Source organism: Herpailurus yagouaroundi, unplaced genomic scaffold, assembly GCF_014898765.1.
Source record: "Herpailurus yagouaroundi ecotype Mexico unplaced genomic scaffold, PumYag 216, whole genome shotgun sequence".
In the NCBI taxonomy this organism is placed as follows: Eukaryota; Metazoa; Chordata; class Mammalia; order Carnivora; family Felidae; genus Herpailurus; species Herpailurus yagouaroundi.
The window spans coordinates 11,848,230-11,869,255 of record NW_024412447.1 but is presented as its reverse complement, the minus strand read 5'-3'; the positions used below and the strand labels follow the sequence as shown (position 1 = coordinate 11,869,255).

The following is a 21,026-nucleotide window of genomic DNA, read 5'->3' as shown; positions in this document are numbered from 1 at the left end:
CACATCAAAAACTGAGTCAGCTCTTCCGAGCTTCCTTTCTTCATGAGCCCCCCGAGTGTGGGTGCGGGTGTCAGGGGGATGGGAGTTCCTCGCCCCTCCGCCTTCGTTGCACAGGAAACGTATGAATTTTTAAACCTGCAGGGAGCACATTGTTTGTGATTACCCTAGACCTTGAAAAGGAAGCGCGACCATAAATTTTGAGATGAACGGCCGGCCGAGTGCTGGAAGCCTGCCTCTCTGCTTGACTTCAATAACTTATCTCAATGAATCCCCAGCAGAAAGCATCTTCTATACTTCAGTTCTTGAGAAGATGAGACGTGAGTGCTGGGGAATTATAAGACAGAGGGGCTTTATTGCAACAGTGAACAAGCTGAAAATTACAAGGTAATGGAATCTCAGTAGGAGGTCCCCGTACCCTGCCATTAGCTAACTCAGACAATGATTGCGGCAGAATAGGCAGAAGGGTCTAGAAGCCCCGCGCGGGCTTCTGCACTTTGCGGCCCGGATGGAGTCGCGCTTGAAGGCCCAGAGGGTACACCTGGCTGCCGGGGGCTTTGACCCCGGCAAAGGTTTGCTTTCAGTCCCCGGCGGGGAGAGCACACGGGGTCAAAGCTCCCTTCCGGTCTCCAGGATCACCTGCCTTGAGGAGCCTTCCTCCTGTCGGAGATGGGTTCGCTCGGAGCCCCGGCAACGCGAGGAGGCTTAAAGAGTGTTCGGAAGAGGTAAAGCTTCTGGGCCAGACCTAGAGGAGACACTGCTCTCCGGGGACATAGCTCTCCAGGTGCTACCTCCCGCGCCACTTGTGGGCTCCCTGAACCACGGGACAGCCCGAGAAGGGACCCCGGTCCAGAGCCACGAAGGCTCCAAGGCTGTGACGGAAATACGGGGGCCAAGGTGTGTGCCCTGATGGTGGGGCGGCGAGAATGCGATCACACCGGATGGAATTTGCATACCAGGTGCCGGGCTGGTGTTCCACACACCTTTCCTCTGACCCTTGCCACGACCCCTCGGATCTTACCCCCGTTCCGCACGAGAGAGAGAGACGTTTGTCCTCTAAGCGCACCACAAATTTGGATGGCTTCATCCCAGGAGATACTGTTTACCAAAAGGTGGCTCTTTGGGGATCATCTTTATGACTTCAGCCCTATCCGTGTATTTCCGCTCAGTGTGCCCAGCTTGCCCACGCTTAGCTTAGGTGAATGCAGCCGAGGGGTGGGGCGCAGCCTGGGAAGAGCCAGGCTCTGCAACAGGCCGCGACCCACTCGCCTGACCCAGCTAGGAAAAGTAACAGGTGTAGCGGCCGGCCGCAGCTTCTGGAATCCAACAGGAGGCAGGAGAAGGCGGCAGACCTCACATAATGGGGGTGGAGGGAGGGAGGGAGGGAGGGACACGGCCTGGGCAGTGGGGCATTCTGCGGGCGTCCTGCAGGGGGCTGGGGTGGGGAGGGGGGAGTAATCCACAGCAATCGGCACCCTCGGCTGCCACGTGTCACTGGGGACTTCCGGTCCCTGGGAGGGGCTGCTGACCAGAGCCCAGCAAGGGCACGCTCAGGGAGTCCGGCTGGTAGCACAGTGCGAGGGTAGACTCTGTTTCTAGAGAAATGAGGCTGGAGCTCTCTACAAACGCCCCGTGTGTGGGGGGCTGGAGGGCAGGCTCCCGACTGCAGCACCAGCATGCCTGCAGGCGGGCTGGAGGGACCGGTGGACGTCCGTCTGTCCGCCTCTCCGTCTGTCCGCCTGTCCGCAGCCCCAGCGGCAGGGAGAGGAAGGCCAGGGGGCGGGGAGGGGCTGGGCACCGAGTCTAGCGAGCCCCGCCCCCAGGGCAAGCGGCCGGTGCTTTATGTTAAGACGACAAAGGTTTGCTTTCAGTCCCAGCGGGGAAAGCACGCAGGTCAAGTGTCTGCACAAATGAGCCAACAGCGCCGCTGAACAGCCTCCGTTGAGCCCACCTTTGTCTGAAACTCCTGAGTGCATGCTAATGAGAACCGTTTCCAGCTTGGGTTTGTAAGCGCCTGCAAACGAGGGCCCGGCTGTCATCCCCAGTCAGAGGTAAAAATGCGGCTAATTATGTAAAATGGGATGGAGCGCTAAGCCTAGAACCGCTGAAGGGGGAAGAGAGGAGGAGGGGGTGGCTTGACGTTGGGGGAGGCTCTCTGCAACTTGGGGCCTTTGGTGTTCCTTTTTCACTTTGTTCCGAGAAGGCTTGGCTGATGCCCCGGGTGTGGCATTCAATTCAGTTCACCCACCATTTTCTAGGAGAAGTGTACCTTGGAAGAAAACAAGAAGAAAGGAAGGAAGGAAGGGGGAAGGAAGGGACCCAAACAAGCAAACCCCCAAACAGACATTCTCCCGCTAGTTTGGATATCATGCTCTGCACACACTTTGTTTTCCTGAGTGTACCTGCCTAGTCACCAGGACAGAGTGACCTGTGTTCCAGTGTGTGCTGTGAGTGATCTAGAAAGAAGTGTCCCTCCTCTCCATTAAAATAATAATAATAATAATAATAATAATAATAATAATAATGAAGACTGCCTATTCAGAGCCAAGAACTGTAACAGAGTTTGTCGTGTGTCACCTTGTTTGGCTCTGGAATCACACAGAAGGAGCTATGCCGGCCCTGCGGTCATTTCCAGACCTCACGGCAAGTGCATTTCCTGCTCAGATTACCCGCTCACTGCATCCGCAGGTGGGGCTCTGCTTCTTGTGGGACCCATGCTGGCGGAACAGTCGCGATCTTGCCCGTCCCTGGTGGCCGTTCTAGATAGAAAGGAAGCTCTGGAGAGCCCACCCCAGCAAGAGGGCTCTTGTCTGAAAGCGAGGGACGCTCAGTTTCGTTGGCAGCTCCTTCCATGGTCGTCGCACGGCCCCATCCTGCCCCAGGAGCGCCCGACGCACGATCCCACCTTGTGCCCAGAAGGCAGAGCATGGGACATTCTCGGTCAAAAGCACCAATGGACACCAGTGGCCCCCACGGTGCTGAAAATAATACCTGACTCACGGCATCAGCGGGATCATCCTTCATTCTACGGATGAGGTTTCCAAAGCTGGGACAGCTTGATTCGGGGAGCCAAAATCAAGGGTTTTCATGGCTTCCTATGGTTTTGCTTTTAGTATCCATGACTCTGTTGCCTGGAAAAAAGCCAACCTGTGGGTAGATCGGCAAAACCAAGCGTCCCAACCTGAAAGCTGGTTGCCTTGCAGGGTCTTGCCTACGTGGCTGGTCACTTTGCTGGCCTCTTTCCTGTGAATGTCTTTTTACGACGCCGTTCCAACCAGCATGAGGTTTCCCAGACAAGGGTCCCATAGAATGTTAGTTCCGTTCGATACCAAAAAGCGTCCCACTGGGGCACCTGGGTGGCTCGGTGACTAGCAAATGATATTTACCAATAGCTTGAAGGCAGAGCCTGTGGCTGTGTGAGTCTCTCCACCTGCCGTACCGAGAATATAGCACAAACTCGGTGTGTGATATAATGAATACCACCATCCCTGAATTTTCCTGTGCCAGAGCCACTGCAGGACAGGAGTTCATGGTCTGTATCTCTTAAAATGCAGTAAATATCAGTGCCACTCATTAACATCTTGGTCCCTTGTGTCCCTGTTAAGATAGCATCCAGAAAACCAAAGCCAGTAGGTTTACGGCACGTCGTGTGCTATCAAATGCCGTTTGGTAATCACAAGGAGATTTTGGAGAATCTGTTTTGGAGAATCACAAGGCCTGTTGGCAGATTCAAGCCTTGAATGGAACACTTTTTTTTTTTTTGAGTTTATTTATTAATTTTGAGATAGAGACAGGGCGAGTGGGGGAGAGGCGGAGGGACAGAAAGAATCCCAAGCAGCCTCCAGGCTGCCGGAGCCCGACACGGGGCTCAAACCCCTGAACGGTGAGATCATGACCTGAGCCGAAATCAAGAGGAAGACGCCTAACTCACTGAGCCCCCCAGGTGCCCAGGAAGGCAGTTTTTAAATCTGTACGCCAGCCTGACCAGATAGTTCTCATCTTCATTTTCTAGATAACTAAGAGTCAGATTAGCCTGCCTGGTCAAGATCACAATGCCGGTACGAGACTGAGCCTGGATCCCCACCTGGGCTCTTTCACTCCAATGCTTGGCTGCTCTCTGCCAGATGTCCTACAGGGACCGAAATAGACCTCACAGGAGCATCGCGGGCACAGGCTTGCAAAGCTCAGGGTAGCCATAGTTTCACTCTTCAATGGGGCTTCCACAGCTTTCGGAGGTCAGTGGTGCCCAACCTTGACCGGACAGCAGCAACACCCGTGGAATGTCATAAAATGCCCCAGTCAGTCTGTGCCCCCACCCCAGTGAGATCAGAACTTCTGGGGTGGGTGCCCGGTATTTGGGTTTTTTTTTTTTTTTTTGAAGCCCCCCAGTGATTCCAATGTGGAGTCGAGATTGCGAACCAGCGGCACGGGGCACTTGCTTGGCCTCTGGGAAGGACCCGCTTGGCTCTGAGAAACTGTAGCCCTCACCTTCGCCTTGGAGCGTGAGATCACACCTTAAATATGTGTATTTAAGGGATTCCAAATCCTTCGGCAGGGGCCAGAACTTTGGGTTTGGACTATCCAACGTTCTGCCCTTACGGCTGTCCAGACTGGGGGACGACTGCATCTCTGGTCTGCAGCGTTGTTTTGTTTTGCTTCGTTTTTTGTAATTGCGTCTATAATCATGCCCTCTGCGCAGGCTGGTGCGCAGAGGAACGGAAGGAAATGGACACACCTTCCTTGTTCATACTTGCTGTATAGCAGGTACTCAAACACGAAGCTGTCCCTTTCTCTTCCTTCACAGGTCCCTCTTCTCCCCTAGGCCTAATTTAAAATGAATCAATAATCTTAAGAATATTACGAATTCCACGGCTGTGTTTAAAACTAAGGTTGGTGGAAATCCCGTGTTGGGACCAGGGAAGACCTAGAGTCAAGAGACGGCTTGTACCATTTTCCGTTGGCTCGGGCAACGTTATTACTGGCGGTACCATTACAATGGCCTTTGTTTAACTGGAGGAATCGGAGTCAAGTGTTCACTTAAATCAGTGAAGTTCAACGGAGACAAATATGTGTGTAGAGTCTCCATTCATAGATGCGCTAATTGCTGGCCCGACTCACTAAATTCTAATTAAAACCCATCCCACCAGATGATTTTATTTTATTCCTTTCAACTTGCAATTAAAGCATTTGCTGGCCAACTATCCGGAAGAAATGAGGAAAATCTGCTTAGGTGTTTGCAGAAGAAAATAGGATGAAGGCCCCTGAGGTGGTGACGGGTGCCTTTGTAGTTGAACAAGATGGACTCCTCGTTGGTTGGGTACGACTCTGGGGGGAGGAGTTGGCTGCGCTCTGGGATATCGAGTTAGCTGGATGCCAGCTTAGTTTGAGAATTCGGTTCTTCACGGATGTATTGACTGCGGGTCCGTGCCCGGGAGCAGGACCCTGATGTGAATCACCAGTTTCGGAACGTGTGAATGGCAAACCCAAGCACGGGCGGGGACCCACACTCTCAGGATTTTCTCAGGATGCTGTACCGTGGCCTTTCCCCCTTTGCTCTCATTCTCCTGGTTGGGTTGGTTCCAATTTCCTTGATGTGTTAATGATCCCCCACTTAATGACTGTAATCAAATGGGCACCCCACCCCCCCCAGAATTCTCTCAGATTCTATTTGCCCCGCACTTAGTGGCCCTCTCTTGTATCCTCCTAGATACCTGGGGGTAGGACTTAGCCAGATACTCACCTAGCGCTAGGTTAGCTATTACACAGACTACGGAAGTCACCATCCTTAATGCAGAGACCGCAGTTACAAACCTATAAGAAGAACGCTGAGGCCCCAGTAGATAAACAAAGACATAAATCCTTAACAACATGAAAATACGAATGTCTCAGAAACAAAACAAATGAACAGAATAAAGAAGAAACCGACCAAAACGCCAGACTCAAATACAAAGAACAAACTCCCAGTTCCCCCGACGGGGGTGGGGGAGGGGAAGGGGATTAAGAATGAGGAGCGCTGAGTCGAGTATAGACCTGTTGAATTATGGTCTATTCATCGTATTATGTTGTATACCTGAAACTAATATAACATATCAACTCAACTGTACTTTAATTAAAAAAAAAAGCAAATGTCAACGATATGAACGACCAAACATGTTTAAAATACAGACGAAAACAAGCATGAGATACTATTTTTCACCTATTTAACAGCGGGATCATCGTAGTTCAGAATGTTGGTGAACGGGCACATTCAGATGGGCCGATAAGAGTAGATATGGGTATCAGGCCCTCCACCAACAAGCTCAGGGCCCAGAACAAGGGTCCAGCTGGAGGCCCACATGTCATGTGTCTACACAGGTCAAAGTCACAAACAAAGCTAATGAACTGTTAAATATTTTCAGTCTTCCCACCTTGACAAATAACGCCTTCCCAATGAGTTGGATGAACTTTAACTCCTGGATTCCCAAGACTTCTTTCAAGAACTTTGGATGGGGAGAGTGAGCCCTAGGCCCCCAGCCCTTGGCCTGTCCTCCATATTTTTCCCACCCCAGCTCCATCTGCATTGTGAGGGGTTTTGTGCGTGTGTATGTGGACACCCTAAAAGCACCTTCAAGATCTTTCCAGGTGCCTACCCACCCCACAGACAGCAGGGCTAGGGGTATGGACATGGCAGTTGAGGTCTGCTCTTGAGAAAATGGCCCCAGGGAAGAGACGCCGGAGCCCTGGAAGCAGGCGTGAGAAACTGAGACAGGCATTTCTAGGACTCCTAGGAAGAGTCTAGGAGTCAAGGGTCATGATTCCCAATGCATTATCTCCTTGGCCCATGGAACCCTTAGTCAATGGGAAATACCATGACCCGAGGAAGGTCAAAGAAGGGCCCAGGAAAGTGTGGGACCAGGACAGGGACTCTTCTTACCAGGGTCAATAGTGATGGTATTATCTCTCTAGGAAACAACTAAACAATATGCTTCCACAAATTAAAAATGTGAATAGTCTTTGATCCAGACACCCAATCTTTAATTAGAACTCTATACAGAACACTAAACAAAAAAGTGAATTAATACCTATATCTAAAATATTGTTTGGTAGTGTGATGTATCATTACCCCTCACCCCCCAAAAGAACCCCACAGCCTAAATGTCTAACAATAAGTCGGTTACTAAGTTATTCATGGTACCATCCAAATAAGTCCGACGATGTTCAGTGTCAAAAATAACAATAAGTGGGGCGCCTGGGTGGCGCAGTCGGTTAAGCATCCGACTTCAGCCAGGTCACGATCTCACCGTCTGTGAGTTCGAGCCCCGCGTCAGGCTCTGGGCTGATGGCTCAGAGCCTGGAGCCTGTTTCTGATTCTGTGTCTCCCTCTCTCTCTGCCCCTCCCCCGTTCATGCTCTGTCTCTCTCTGTCCCAAAAATAAATAAACGTTGAAAAAAAAAAAAAAAAACAATAAGTTATTTAATATATAATGTCAGGTGACAGATTTAAGTGAAGTGTTTTTGTACGTAATGGAGAGCGGTAATTAAAAAAAAAATAGATCAAGATGTGAAATTTTCCATACATCACTGGAGGTATAGAAAAGATACGTATTTTTTTTAAGTTTATTTACTTTGAGAGAGAGAGTGAATGCACGTGAGCCAGCAGGGGAGGGCGTAGATAGAGGAGGAGAGAGAGAGAATCCCAAGCAGGCTCCGTGCTGTCAGCGCTTTGCCCAGTGTGGGGCTCAAACCCATGAACCCTGAGATCATGACCGGAGCTGAAATCAAGAGTCAGATGCTCAACTGACTGAGCCCCCCCCAGGCGCCCCAAAAAAACATTTAAATGTGAATTCGCCCGACTAGAATATTAACTGCAGTTGATGAAGTAGGTAAGGGTGAGGGAATGAATTACAGGTAATATTTTTCTCTTAATGTTGGCCTTTGTTTGGAGAACGTTCTAAATAACAGCTTATTAATTTTGCTCTCACAAAAAAAGAATGTACAAATTATTTTCTATGTCTGGAAATGGAGCTGAAAAACGCAAGAGAATCTAGATTTTGGCTTGGGGATGGGTTCATAGGTGCTTACGACATTGTTAAAAATAAATAAGTTAATATACAAACAAAGTAAGCAAGGACTTACTTGCGGGGAGCAATGGTCAAGGTGTGTCGTAAGCCAGAATTATGATTAATCTATTCCTGGACAGCCGAGGTCCATGTAAATCCACACAAAATTTCATAAACTAAGGATAGAAATAGAAATGCAGGGCCAAAAACAAAGGAGAAGCGAAGATTCGCTGCCCGGAAGGTAAACGCCGTTGATCCGAGGTTGTTCTCCCGAGCTTACCGGCAGGCACAACAAGGAAAGGCCACAACGGGCCTTCTTTCTGTTTGTAACCAGCACCTACTGAGGTATGTCACTTCGCACGATGCTGTGTTCGTCTGTCGCTTGCGGGCGCACTACCTTTCTAGAAGGCGTCCTTGTCTCTCGATTTCTGGTTCGGTTTCTGAGAGTGGCGCAATAAAAAACAGGTTGGACTGAGCTCTTTCTGACATTTACTATACCTGCGTGTAAGCTGTTGAATCGAGACATTTCTCTGTCCTCCCAGGTCCCAAGGAGGCTCAGCGTTGCCCTGAACGGGCACTTTGCAGCAACCAGAGAGGAAAAAATGTTTGTCCCTGCTCTGAAGGTGGGTACGGAGAATAACCGACGGGACAGCCTGAATGGCAAAAATCAAGAAGATGTAGGATATCTGTGGGGCAGTTTCTGGGAGGAAATTTTCTGAACACAGGGCAGGAGACAGCGCTGAGTTCATGAGTCCCCAAGACGGCCATTACTTGTGACATGGAAGGCAAGTTCAGGGTCCCCCAAGTCCACCCTAAGATTTGACCATTTGCTAGAAGGACTCATAGAGTCACTGACAGTCGCTAGATGCAATGTTACAGTTTATTATGGGAAAAAGATGACGATTAAAATCAGCCCGAGTGGCGGAGCATTCCACACGTGGGGCTTCCGGTCATCACCTTCCGGTGGAATCACAGCAGCACTGCCTTCTCCCAGCGACAACGTGTGACAATGCGCTTGGAGTATTGCCAACCAGGAAAGCTCACCCAAACCCTGAAGTCCAGAGTTTTCATCAGGGCTTCAGCACGTGGACATGTGTGACCACCCACGTGGCTTGACCACGGTCTGGGGCCCCTCTAGAGTTTGACCTCATGCTGCCGGGCCCAAGGCCCTGCCCGTGAATCACATACAGTGACAGTGTGGCTCAAGGCCCCCACGTAAACAAAGATGCAGGTCATTCTAAGGTTTTAGAGATTACCTCCCCTATAGGGATTAGAGAAAAGGCCAGATCTCTCTTTGGGTAAAGTTAATTCTTTTTTTCTTTTTTTTAATGTTTATTTATTTTTGAAAGAGACAGAGAGAGACAGAGTGCAAGTGAGGGAGGGGCAGAGACAGAGAGGGAGACACAGAATCCAAAACAGGCTCCAGGCTCTGAGCCATCAGCACAGAGCCCGAGGCGGGACTTGAACTCGCAAACCCAGAGATCGTGACCTGAGCGGAAGATGGGTGCTCAACCGACTGAGCCACCCAGGCACCCTGTTAATTCTTTTTTTTTTTTTTATGTTTATTGATTTATTTTTTGAGCGAAAGAGAGAGGCAGAGAGGGAGAGAGAGAAATCCCAAGCAGGCAGAGCCTGACGCGGGGCTCAAACTCACGAACTGTGAGATCATGACCTGAGCCGAAACCCAAGAGTCGGACGCTTAACCAGCTGAGCCCCCCGGGTGCCCCTGGGTAAAGTTAATTCTTGACTACACAGACAGACATACTCAGATGCTCTACGTGCTGTCATTGGGTATGAAGGGATCGTTTGGATTGTTGCATATTCAGGGACTCTACACGGCCGTCCCCCTTTCCCACCCCTTTCGAGTGCGAACAATCCAGACCCGAAAACAACACAGGCCTTATGAAAGCAGCGTTTCGAAATAGTAGCGTTGCCAGCAGAGCTCCCCGGAGAGGAATTTCTGGAATGGAGTCAGATGTGCGCCATATTTATTAAGGGGTACCTGTGGGCAGGAGAATGTTAGCCCCACAAATGCCTACCTTAAGATCCCTGTAACCTGTGAATGTGTTCCCTTGCACGGTAAAAGGGGCTTCGCAGCTGTGAATACGCTAGGGATCTTGAGATGGGGAGGTTAGCCTGGATTATCTGGACGCGTCCGATACAATCACAAGGGTTCACACAGCAGGGAGGGTCAGAAGTCAGGAGGGACAAGAAGGAAGTGTAACAGTAGAAGCAGAGGTCTTCAAGGGCGGGGGGGCGGGTGTCTGAAGATGTTTGCGAAGTTGCCGGCTTTGAAGAGGAAGGAAGAAGCCAGGAGCCAACCAAGAAACCCGTCTCAAGAAGCCAGAAAAAGGATAGATTCTCCCATAGAGCCTTCGGAAGGCCCATAGCCCCGCCGGCATCTTAATTTTCGCCCAGGGAAGCTTCCAGAGCTATGTGCGCTGTTCGAAACCACCACGTTGGTGGTCTTTGGCGACAACAGCCGTTGGAAACCAATGCGGTGCCCCGGGGAGGGCGAGGAAGCAGGTGTGGGGCGAGAGGCGAGTCCTGCAGAGATCCTCAGGTCTCAAGGGCGGCCTTGACCGACTGTCCGGGGAACCCTGTAGTGAGCGAACCCTCCAGGGCTGTCTGTGATCAGGCCCGGCCTTCATACCTCTGTCTCCCCCAGCCAATGCTGCCACAGGGGCAATGCCCCCCCCCCCCCGTAAGGCCTGCCCGCCGGCTGTGACCCCGGCTTACCGGAAGGGGCATCTGTGCGTTACAGCCCACAGGGCACTCAAGTTGGCATGAGAACCCCGTCCTACCCCCTACTTGGGTCAGAAGGAACCAAAAGGAGACCTGTCCCCTTGTTCTCTTTTGGGGGCAAAAGCATGTTCGGGAAGGTTCCGGCAGATGTGAAGCCTTGCATTCGTGCAGATAGAGAAGAGGAAGGCTGTTGGGGGGGGGGGGGGGGGTTGTTGAAGCTTATGCCAAATTTGTGGCTCCTCGGTCTTTACATTTGCATAAAGGGGCTGGGGCGGTGCCAGGATACAACCCTCAGAACAAGTCAGGGCAGTGGCTACAAGATGCTAAAATGCGAATAGTCTAAAATGCAAATAGTCGCAGCCCGCGTTGTTGATTACCGTGACCCCTTCTGAGCGCTTTAGGGTTTTGCCACCTGGAGGGTGGGCTGCCCTCTACGCCCCTTGGGAGCTCATCAGAAATGCGGACCCTCAGGCTTCACCCAGACCCCCCCCCCAGGAAAGCCCATTTTAACGAGATCCCCAGGTACTTTACAAGCTCATTAAGGTTTGCAACGTACCGCCTTCCATATATTCACCCTTGACATTCTCACCGAAAGCCCTAGGAGGGAGGGGCCGTTGTTATTCCAGTTTTACAGACGATGACATTCGGGCACAGAGAGGTTCTGTGATTTGTGGAAGGTCCCACAGCTGGGAGGGGGGTGACCGGTTTTGTTGCAGCATCTGAGCTCTTTTTTTTTTTTTTTTTAAGTTTATCCATTCTGAGAGGGAGAGAGGGGATCCCAAGCAGGTTCCACGCTGACACAGGGCTCGAGCTCCCGAACCGTGAGGTCATGACCTGAGCCGAAATCAAGTGGCAGATGCTTAAGTGACTGGGCCACCCAGGCACCCCCAGAATCTGAGCTTTTAAGCCTTCCTGCTCCTGAAAAAAAAAAAGTGACTTTGGAGTTGTGCAGAGCCGAGTTCATGTATCAGCTCCTTCTTCGTGGCTGTGTGCCTCCAGACAGGTTGCGGAACCTCTCTGAGCTGCTGTTCCCTCATCAGGAAAGGGGCTCAGGAATCGCACGTACTTCATAGAGCTTTTGTGGGCAGGATAAGAGAAGGCTTGTGAGGCATTTAGCAGTCAGTGTTCGTTTCTGTTCTGTCCCCATCTTGGCCACGATGCCGTCCTTGTTAATCATCACCCTCGTCATTGCCATCATCGGCATCGGATTGCCAGGGTGAGGACCCAGGGTCACGGGGGACAGGACCTGCAGGAACTGAGCAGAAAGTCACCCGGGGTGGAGCGGCCACACGGGTGCTGACAGCCGCCTCGGGGCGCTGACCACAGAACCTGTTTCGTCAACCTCCCCTAAGCCCCGGCGAGGTTTGTGACTCGTGTTCTGGACCCTTTGCTGCCCACCCAGAGTTGCGAGCCCGGACTGAATGTCTTCCTGGGATAGTGAACTGGAAGGCGGTGTTCTCCCCAAGCGGCGGTTGCTGTGGCAACAGGTGCCCCCCGGGGACCAGGACAATGCTGGCAGAGGCTTGACTCCTCATCTCCTAGAAAAGAACTGTCCACTTCTGCCTGGGCCTGTTATTCCCAGGGGACGTTTGCCAAAAAGGCACACGCCGTCTGGCCCGCATCCTCACCATCACCTCCTGGCTCTACGGCTGTCGGAAGGAGCGTGTCCTCTGGCTTGTATCTGTGCCTTTGCAGTCGGTGCTCGCGGGCTGGGTTACGAGCGGCGCGGACTCTTTGAGGGTCGCTTTTTATCGATCTAGCCCTGCGTTTCCTTGCTGCTCCTTGCCAGCACCCCCTTATTTTCTGGGCCTCCTCGAATGCGCACTGCCACCCTTATTTAGGAGAGAGCCAGAGTGTCCCAGGCTTTATTTAGCCCGGGAAGGAAACTCTCAGGGAAGGGAACAACGTGGGTCCAGATGGCTCTGTTTCCTGATGTTTGCCTTCCTTGCAGGTGGAGGGGTTCTGTTTGGATTCCTGCTGCTTCCACCACCCTTCCTTCCCGAGGGCGTTCGCATCTTTTTTTTTTTTTTTTTAATTTTTTTTTTAATTTTTTTTTTCAACGTTTATTTATTTTTGGGACAGAGAGAGACAGAGCATGAACGGGGGAGGGGCAGAGAGAGAGGGAGACACAGAATCGGAAACAGGCTCCAGGCTCCGAGCCGTCAGCCCAGAGCCCGACGCGGGGCTCGAACTCACGGACCGCGAGATCGTGACCTGGCTGAAGTCGGACGCCTAACCGACTGCGCCACCCAGGCGCCCCATCTTTTTTTAATCCATTGATGTGCGTGTGTGCGCGCATGTGTGCACGCGCACAGGGAAACAACTTTCCCTTGTTTTCCTTAGCACAGCCAGAAAGGTTAAAAAGAACTTCACAAAACAGCGAGGAAAAGCAAAAGAGAAACAAAGTAATAGAAGCAGAGAACCCGTCCAGAGCTCCGGGACAGGTGCTTAACGCTCTCATCCCAGAGTTCTGGCTCCTTCTCTGGGTCCTTTCCCCCTTCAGGGTCAGGCTTCCTCCCTCTGCTATGACCTCATCGCGAGGAGCTGGTTTCCCGGCGAAGTCTTAAGGCAGAGGCCAAGAGGAAGGGTTCTAACCCCGCTCTCCCCAGCCAACTCCCCAAAAAGAAAGAGACCATTCTGGAAGAGAGCGGGACATAAGAGGAAATGTTGTGTCCAAGCCATCCTGGACCCAGAGGCCCCCTCTGAAATATTTCTACAGATGGGACGGCGCTTTGTGGTGAGTTGAGGTGAGCCATTGTCATGTCGTCTGGAATTTCTCCTGCTTCGAAATTAGCCACACTTCCCCTGTCCCTCTCTCTTTCCCTTTCTTCCTTCTTTGCTTCCATTTATCCGTACAATAAATACTGAGTTTCAACTGTGTGTGAGGTGCCTTGGTACGGGGCCTTGATTGGAAAATGTCTGTTTAGGGGGCACCTGGCGGGGGGGGGGGGGGTTTCAGTAGATTAAGCATCTGACTCTTGATTTCGGCTCAGGCCACGATCTCACGTTTCGTGAGATCGAGCCCCGTATCGGGATCCGCCCTGTTGTGGACCCTGCTTGGAATTCTCGGTCTTCCTCGCTCTCTGCCCCTCCCCCACTCGCACGCCCGTTTTCTTTCTCTCTCTCTCTCTCTCGAAATAACCACAGAAACTTGAAAAAAACGTTTACTTTCAACACGTTCCTTTTTGTTTAGGGTCAATAACACTGTACCTCGCACATACTGACACATCTCTCCCTTTCTCGGGGACGTAACCTTCCGCAACTCCGCACACGGATGCGTTCTCGCGGTCTGTGCGCCTCCGCGGGCTTGTGTTTGGGGAGACACGCGCGCCAGAGTGCGTGTGCACGAGTGTGCCTGTGTTTGGAATCCACCTCTCTGTCCGCGCGTTCGCTTTAGGTCCACTGGCCCGCATGCTCTTTGGAGGCAGCCTTGCCGAGCCTTCAGCAACTCAGTACCTGACCCACCCTGACCACTCGACCTGCCCTGTGCCATCATCACCCTGCGGGGAAGCTTATACAGTTCTTAGGGGCCCCGGGAAAAAAGGAGCTGACCGGATACCTCAGGAGGGTGGAACACAGCTGTTTCTCATGATTCAAGTTCCAAAACAAGCCGTGCACCTCGGGGAGCCCTCTCTCCACTAGGTAACCAGGGAGGGAGGTGGCAGATGGCATCTCTGTTTCTCCGCTGAACCCTCCCCCACACTAGAGCCCCACGTAGGCCTGCTTCTTGTCTCCACTCACCGTTCGGGGGACTCTGTTCATATCAAACAAAGCTCTCCGCCAGGCTTCCCTTCCGAGCAGGAGGGGGCTCTCGATCAAGCAACCACCAGAAAACGGCCAGTCTGCTCTCTCCGTTCCTCAGCAGCCCACGTCGCCTCCCTGCATCCTACTCCTTAACTGCTCTCCCAGGTGACATCCATCCCAGACATCTGCGACATCTACGGCACGAGCTGCCTGGAAGCCAGGAGCGAAGAGCCCACGGGATAATGAGAACCATTTGCCTTTATGGGGTGCCTTTCTTTCGAGGATCTCCAAGTACCTTTCAGACACTTAAATGTTACGGTTGCAAATGGGGAAACTGAGGACTAAGTACATTAAGCCTTTTCCTCCGAGACACATGGCTGAGGACGTGAAGCATCCAGCCCACCTGCTCCTCTCCTCTCAATTCTTCCGAAAGAATGCAATTTACAAGCTGGGAAGTGAGGGTATCACAAAACCCCGGAGCTCATTTTCTTCTTCTCTCCTTGACTGCCCTTCTTCCCGTACCAGCTTCTCCTCCTCCTCCCAAGGGTCTGCATGCACTGAGCGTCCAAGGATCCTGCCCTCGTGCAATTCTGGCGGAGAGCTGGGCTCCAGGAAAACAGGGGCAGGAAGGTCATTGTAGAGGCCAGGCAGGAAATGGCCTCCCCGAGATTTGTTCCTACCTTAGCTTAATCCATCCATCTTGCGTGTGTGCGCATGCTTGTTGGGACACATGAAACATCTCCCGTGGGTCTGACCCTACGGATACGACAGAAGACAACACACACGTGGCTTCTGTCCCCTGGAGCTGGCAGCAAGTCCCATGCTAATACCGTGCCCACCTCCATCTGTATACTGACACGGCCAGAGGGGTCTCATTTTCTCTCTTGTAAACCAAAGCATTTAGTTACCACTTCCGCCCACAGGAAAGGTGTGAGCCAAAGGGCCAGTAAGTTCCTGGGATTATAAAGAGCATTCTGTTTATGAAAAATACCTTTCTGGGGACAAGAAAGACCATTACAATCTTGATACATTTTTTCTAATAATGAGTCTACATAATAATAGTAATAAGTATTGAAGAAAATAGTCACTATTTTTATATATATGGGGTAAGTACTCAGTATTGAGCTACATTCTAAGCCCTGTATACACATGATCTCATTTACTCCTCATATCATTTTTCTGAGCCAGGACCTACTGTTATCCCCTTACATAGAGGAGGAAACTGAGGCACAGAAGTGTTAAAAAGTTCTCCCAGGGAATGTCACCAGCTACGAGCTTAGGGTTTTAAGTAATCTATCACAAATTCATTCTGCAACTCTGAGAGGTACTCAGCTTTCCATGATGAAAGGCAGGTTTAGGAAATTAAGCCCTCGTGAAGGCACACGGGTTGTGAGGAGACAACATAGGTGGAATCACGGCTGGCTGTCCCCACAGCTATGACTCTTAATACCAGTGTCCCCTCTGGACATCGAGAGGCCGCCTTTATGCTACAGTCCATGCAGTGCCTAGCATGGTGTTAACCCACAATACACATTCCATAAGCACCTGCTCATTTAAAAAAAATTTTTTTTAACATTTATTTATTTTAGAGAGACAGAGACAGACAGAGCGTGAGTGGGGGAGGGGCAGAGAGAGAGGGGGAGACACAGAATCCGAAGCAGGCTCCAGACTCTGAGCGGTCGGCACAGAGCCCGACACGGGTCCCGAACCCACAACCGTGAGATCATGACCTGAGCTGAAGTCCGATGCTCAACCGACTGAGCCACCCAGGGGCCCCCTCATTCTTTTTTATTGCGTTAGTAGATCCTAAATTAAATCCGGATTTCAAATTCCGTTATCCACATTCCTGGGAGTAATAACATGGGTAATTCAAAGGACTGTATAGTTACTTAATCCTGGATGCTTTGCTTTAAAAATGCATTTGTCGGGCGCCTGGGTGGCTCAGTTGGTTCAGCTTCCGACTTCGGCTCAGGTCAGGATCTCATAGTTGGTGAGTTCGAGCCCCACGTCGGGCTCTGTGCTGACAGCTCAGAGCCTGGAGCCTGCTTCCGATTCTGTGTCTCCCCCTCTTCCTTCTCCTCCCCCACTCATGTGTCTCTATCTATCCCCAAAATAAATAGACATCTAAAAAATGCATTTGTGTATTTATGTTTGAGTATGGATTTGTTATTTATGGGGTTCATGTCACTTCTTACAAAATAAGGAAGCTATGGCCTGATGGTCTGACTCAGGAGAAGCTGGGAGCAACTGTATCGCTCCCTCCCCAGTGTCTTTCTGTTTCCAGCTCCCATGGGGGCACAGATGTCATCTCATACCCTGAAGTTACAGATTGGCCATCCTGGCTGTCCTTGGCTTGTGAAGGGCTTCTGTTGACTTACAGGGTGAGTCTGCTAAGTGATTTTCTTCTTCCTTCTCTCCCTTCCTCCCTCCCTCCCTTTCTTTCTACGGCTTTTATTATCCTTGTCAACATTTCAAAAATGAGGAGATTATGTCTAGATGTCTGGTGTCTCCTGAAAAACTCTAATATCCGCCAACGTAAGCCCCACACTTGCACTTGGCGGTTAGCTGAAGCTAATTAGGGAACGGCTTCTCTCCTAGACGGGCCCGTGCCGTCCACGTGATCTCAATCTTCACCACACACTCTATCGCCTCCCCGACACCAAGGCTGAGTGTCAGTTACCACCCATCATCACGCCTATGCGCTTGTTTTCCTGACTCCTGGGCAGCGCCTCTCAGTCCTGTTATAGATCCAGCAGCAGAGGCGTCTGGGTGTGTGAGCCCCGTCTCCGATGATGCGGACCACCCAGGGTGGGAAGAAGAACGCGCGAGACGTCACTCCAGCCCGTCCCCATGGTCCACCTGCCTCGTGCCTTCTCCCTGCTGGGGCACCAGTGAGTGCAGCATGAGATGGAAAGGCTCTGGGTCCCCTGCCAAGGCCATGGAACTTTCCAGCTTCTCTCAAGCAACCCAGGAAGAAGAAAAATATTAACCTTGAAAGTTAACTGCCACAGGAGTCCCCTGTATGTTGAAACTTCTCAGGGGCACTTGGGTGGCTCGGCTGGTTTAAACGTCTGACTTCAGCTCAGGTCATGATCTCGCCGTTTGTGAGTTCGAGCCCCCCGTCGGGCTCTGTGCTGACCGCTCGGAGCCTGGAGCCTGCTTCCGATTCTGTGTCTCCCTCTCTCTCTGCCCCTCCCCTGCTCACGCTCTGTGTCTCTCTTTCTCCCTCAAAAATAAATAAACATTTTAGTAAGTAAATCACTCAATCAAACTTTTCAACTAAAATAACACCCTTTCTATTAAACCACTTAGGAGGGAGCCAGTAGTCCTCATCCAAATAATGTACGGAGCTTTTTTTTTTTTTTTTTTTTTTTTAACTCCGGTGTGCTTGCTAAGTGACTTATTCCTCTCCGCGAGAGCAGTGAGTGACGTTTGGTTGGAGAAGAGAAGAATCCCATGCCTTACTGCATGCTGATGGCGTGTAAATGGGGTCACTGGTGCCACTGTTAAAGAACCGGAGACCGTTCTGTCTTGCCAAAGTGGCCACAAGTCAGCAGATCGGTCAAGTTGTGTCGAGACACCGACGGACGTTTCTGCCAAGTTTGGCAGAAGTTGGCTGCTTGTGTGGGTTTTTTTTTGTGTGGGAGGTTGAATTAACCTTCCCAACTCTTCATTCTCAGAAGAGAATTTCTGTCTCCGTGCCTCTTTCCCTAGGACTTTGAAATACCTTCCACTAGAGTCCGGGGAGTCTATGCCTCCAGCCAACTTTGGACTCGACCGTGCAATTCGCTTTCATAAGGTGCTGAGGGTTAAAGAAGTTAGCAAATTTCCACCAGCCCTACTGAGCATCTGCCCTCTGTAGTGAGCAAAATAGATAGACATAGACCCCCGGAAGCTGTTGGTCCTTCAGCTTGGGTCTCGGGATGAACGTGTGGGGAACAAGCTCGGATCTAAGGCAGCCCCGCCGAGCCCAGGTAAGATCGGCCGAACCACAGCCAAACCTCAACCCCTAAGCTTGAAACAAATATCTGTTGCTGCGAGGCCCTGAGATTTGGTTGGTGGCTTACAACAGCTCACAGAAAAACAAAAACAAACACAAAACGAAACAAACAAAAAACCCCAAGAACACCTAGATAATATAGCTAGTAAATCGGGGAGGGGGACGAGGTTACTGGTTCGACTCTGCAAATCATTGAGCATTTTGATTATGCCACACAGTGTGTGGCTACAATTTTATCATTTACTCCACAAGTGCACTTTTCCTAAGATTTTCTTTTGTTTTGTCCTGCCGTTTTCAGGGTGTTGCTGTGATGGCACGTGCTCTTCACTTCACTGTGCGTTCCACTAAACCGATACGTCTCCTGCGATAAGTGAAGGCGTCCTCCTCCGTGGAATCTCTTGACGGGAACCGCAAGTTTACCAGAAAGACGAAGTGTGGCGGGACCCAGGAGAAAGAGCAGGTTGCGTAAGCATTTCGTAAGTTGTCCTGGGTAAGGTAAGCCCCTGATTTTTCTCACTACGAGAACCCAAGGTGTTCCAATCCACCTAGCTTCACCAGCTCTGCTTTTCCGTCTACATAATTCCGTCAGCCCCCGTTATCTTCATTCCATGGGCAGCTTCGAGAACGAGTCTCAGTGGTCCTCTTATCTGCTCATTTACAGTCATCTTGTTGGGGTCACAGATAAGTACCCAACTCATTAGGCGCTGACCCCTACTGGAGTAATCACCATAAACCACCTCCCAGTTCAATTGATGTGTAAACTATTTAAGGACAAGATGAAATGGACAGGAAAGATTTTCTGGTTTAGTTTAATTGCTTCTCAGGTGGCCTCTCATTTACCAAGCTCCGCTACAAGTATGAACCAGAACTACCCTAGTGAAACTAATATAAAAGACCCAAGTACTTGGGGAATACAGCTTGATTCAACACGGCCCAGGGAACCTGCCTTTGCCAGATTGAAAGAACGACTTTTTCAGCCTCCTTGGTTATGCCGGTGGTGGTCCTTCTCTCCTCTGCGCGGGCATGACACAAAATTGCACTCTCTTTGCATTTGATGAGCGGATTTTGCTGCCCACAAACCCCTTGATCTTTCAACTATATATATAACACAAAAACAGATGGTGATGTTAAGCACGAGTCAGGTTGCCTCTGCTGGGATGTCTTCGCTGGGATGCAGTTGAGGCATCGAGGAAAAAATGACCTAAAAATATTGCCACGAGCAGGAAACAAGATTGGCGGAACTCTGATGGTTGCTGATGCAACATGGTGCTTCCGTGAATGGTTGCCTCTGCCTTTGTGTGTGTGTGTGTGTGTGTGTGTGTGTGTGAAGTTTTTCCTAATAAAGATGAAACGCTTGTAAGTCTGCAGTCATATCAACTCTGATTTGAACCCAAATCTTATTTGGGGACTTACCCTGTGTCTCTTTGGGAGGTTTTTTTTTGTTGTTGTTTTGTTGGTTTTTTTTTTTTTTTTCTTGAATGAAAGAATGGCTGTTAGGAGACACCCTTTCACAAAGAACATTGGACCCTGGTGTTCTTACACTTTTGCTACTTTGTCAAGCCGTGGAAACAACTGTTTCAGGGTGTGACTATCATGTATGTGCAAGTGAAATGCTCTTGCCTTTTAATCTTTGCTGCTGTCTTCCAATTGGTGGTTTTTTGTGGGGGAGGGGAGGCAGGATGGGTGCAGGGGGTCAAAAGGTACAAGCCTCCAGTTATAAAAGAAGTCGTGGGGCGCCTGGGTGGCTCAGTCTGTTGAGCGTCTGACTTCAGCTCAGGTCATGATCTCACAGTTTGTGGGTTCGAGACCCTCATCGGGCTCTGTGCTGATGGCTCAGAGCCTGGAGCCTGCTTTGGATTCTACCTCTGTCTCTCTGCCCGCCCCACCCCCTTCTCTCTCTGCCTCTCTGTCTCTCTCTCAAATATAAAAAATAAAACATAAAAAAAAAATTTTTTAAATAAGTAAGTCGTGAGGATGTAAGGTAGAGTGGGGTGACTACAGCTAATATTAATGGTATTGCCCTGTTTAAAAGTTGCTAAGAGAGTAGATGTTGAAAGTCCTCATCAGAAGAAAAACAAGAAAAAAAATCCTTTTGCAACTACGTTTGGTGACAGATGTTAAACACACTTATTATGGTGATCATTTTGCAATGCATACAAATATCCGATCATTATATCGTGCACTTGAAACTAGTATACTGGGCTAACATACCTCAGAAATGAAAATTAAGTTTTAGAAGATGAAAAGCAGGGATCACGATATCAACTTGGTAGGGTTGACATGAAGACTAGATCAATTATATGTAAAATGCATAACATGGTGAAACAGGTGAAGTGTGATGGGGCACCTGGGTGGCTCAGTCGGTGGAGAGTCCGACTTCAGCTCAGGTCATGATCTCATGGTCCGTGAGTTCGAGCCCCGTGTCAGGCTCTGTGCTGACCGCTCAGAGCCTGGAGCCTGCTTCCGATTCTGTGTCTCCCTCTCTCTCTGCCCCTCCCCTGC

The 21,026-nt window shown here is 50.5% G+C and overlaps 1 long non-coding RNA gene across 1 annotated transcript; it reads left to right on the top strand.

Annotated features, from left to right (window-relative positions):
* The first annotated feature begins 1,857 nt into the window (after positions 1-1,857).
* Positions 1,858-19,854, top strand: LOC121017764 (uncharacterized). Its single transcript, XR_005784887.1, has 3 exons — positions 1,858-2,048; positions 8,578-8,658; positions 18,823-19,854. It is a non-coding gene; the product is annotated as an uncharacterized LOC121017764 (long non-coding RNA).
* The last annotated feature ends 1,172 nt before the right edge of the window (positions 19,855-21,026 follow it).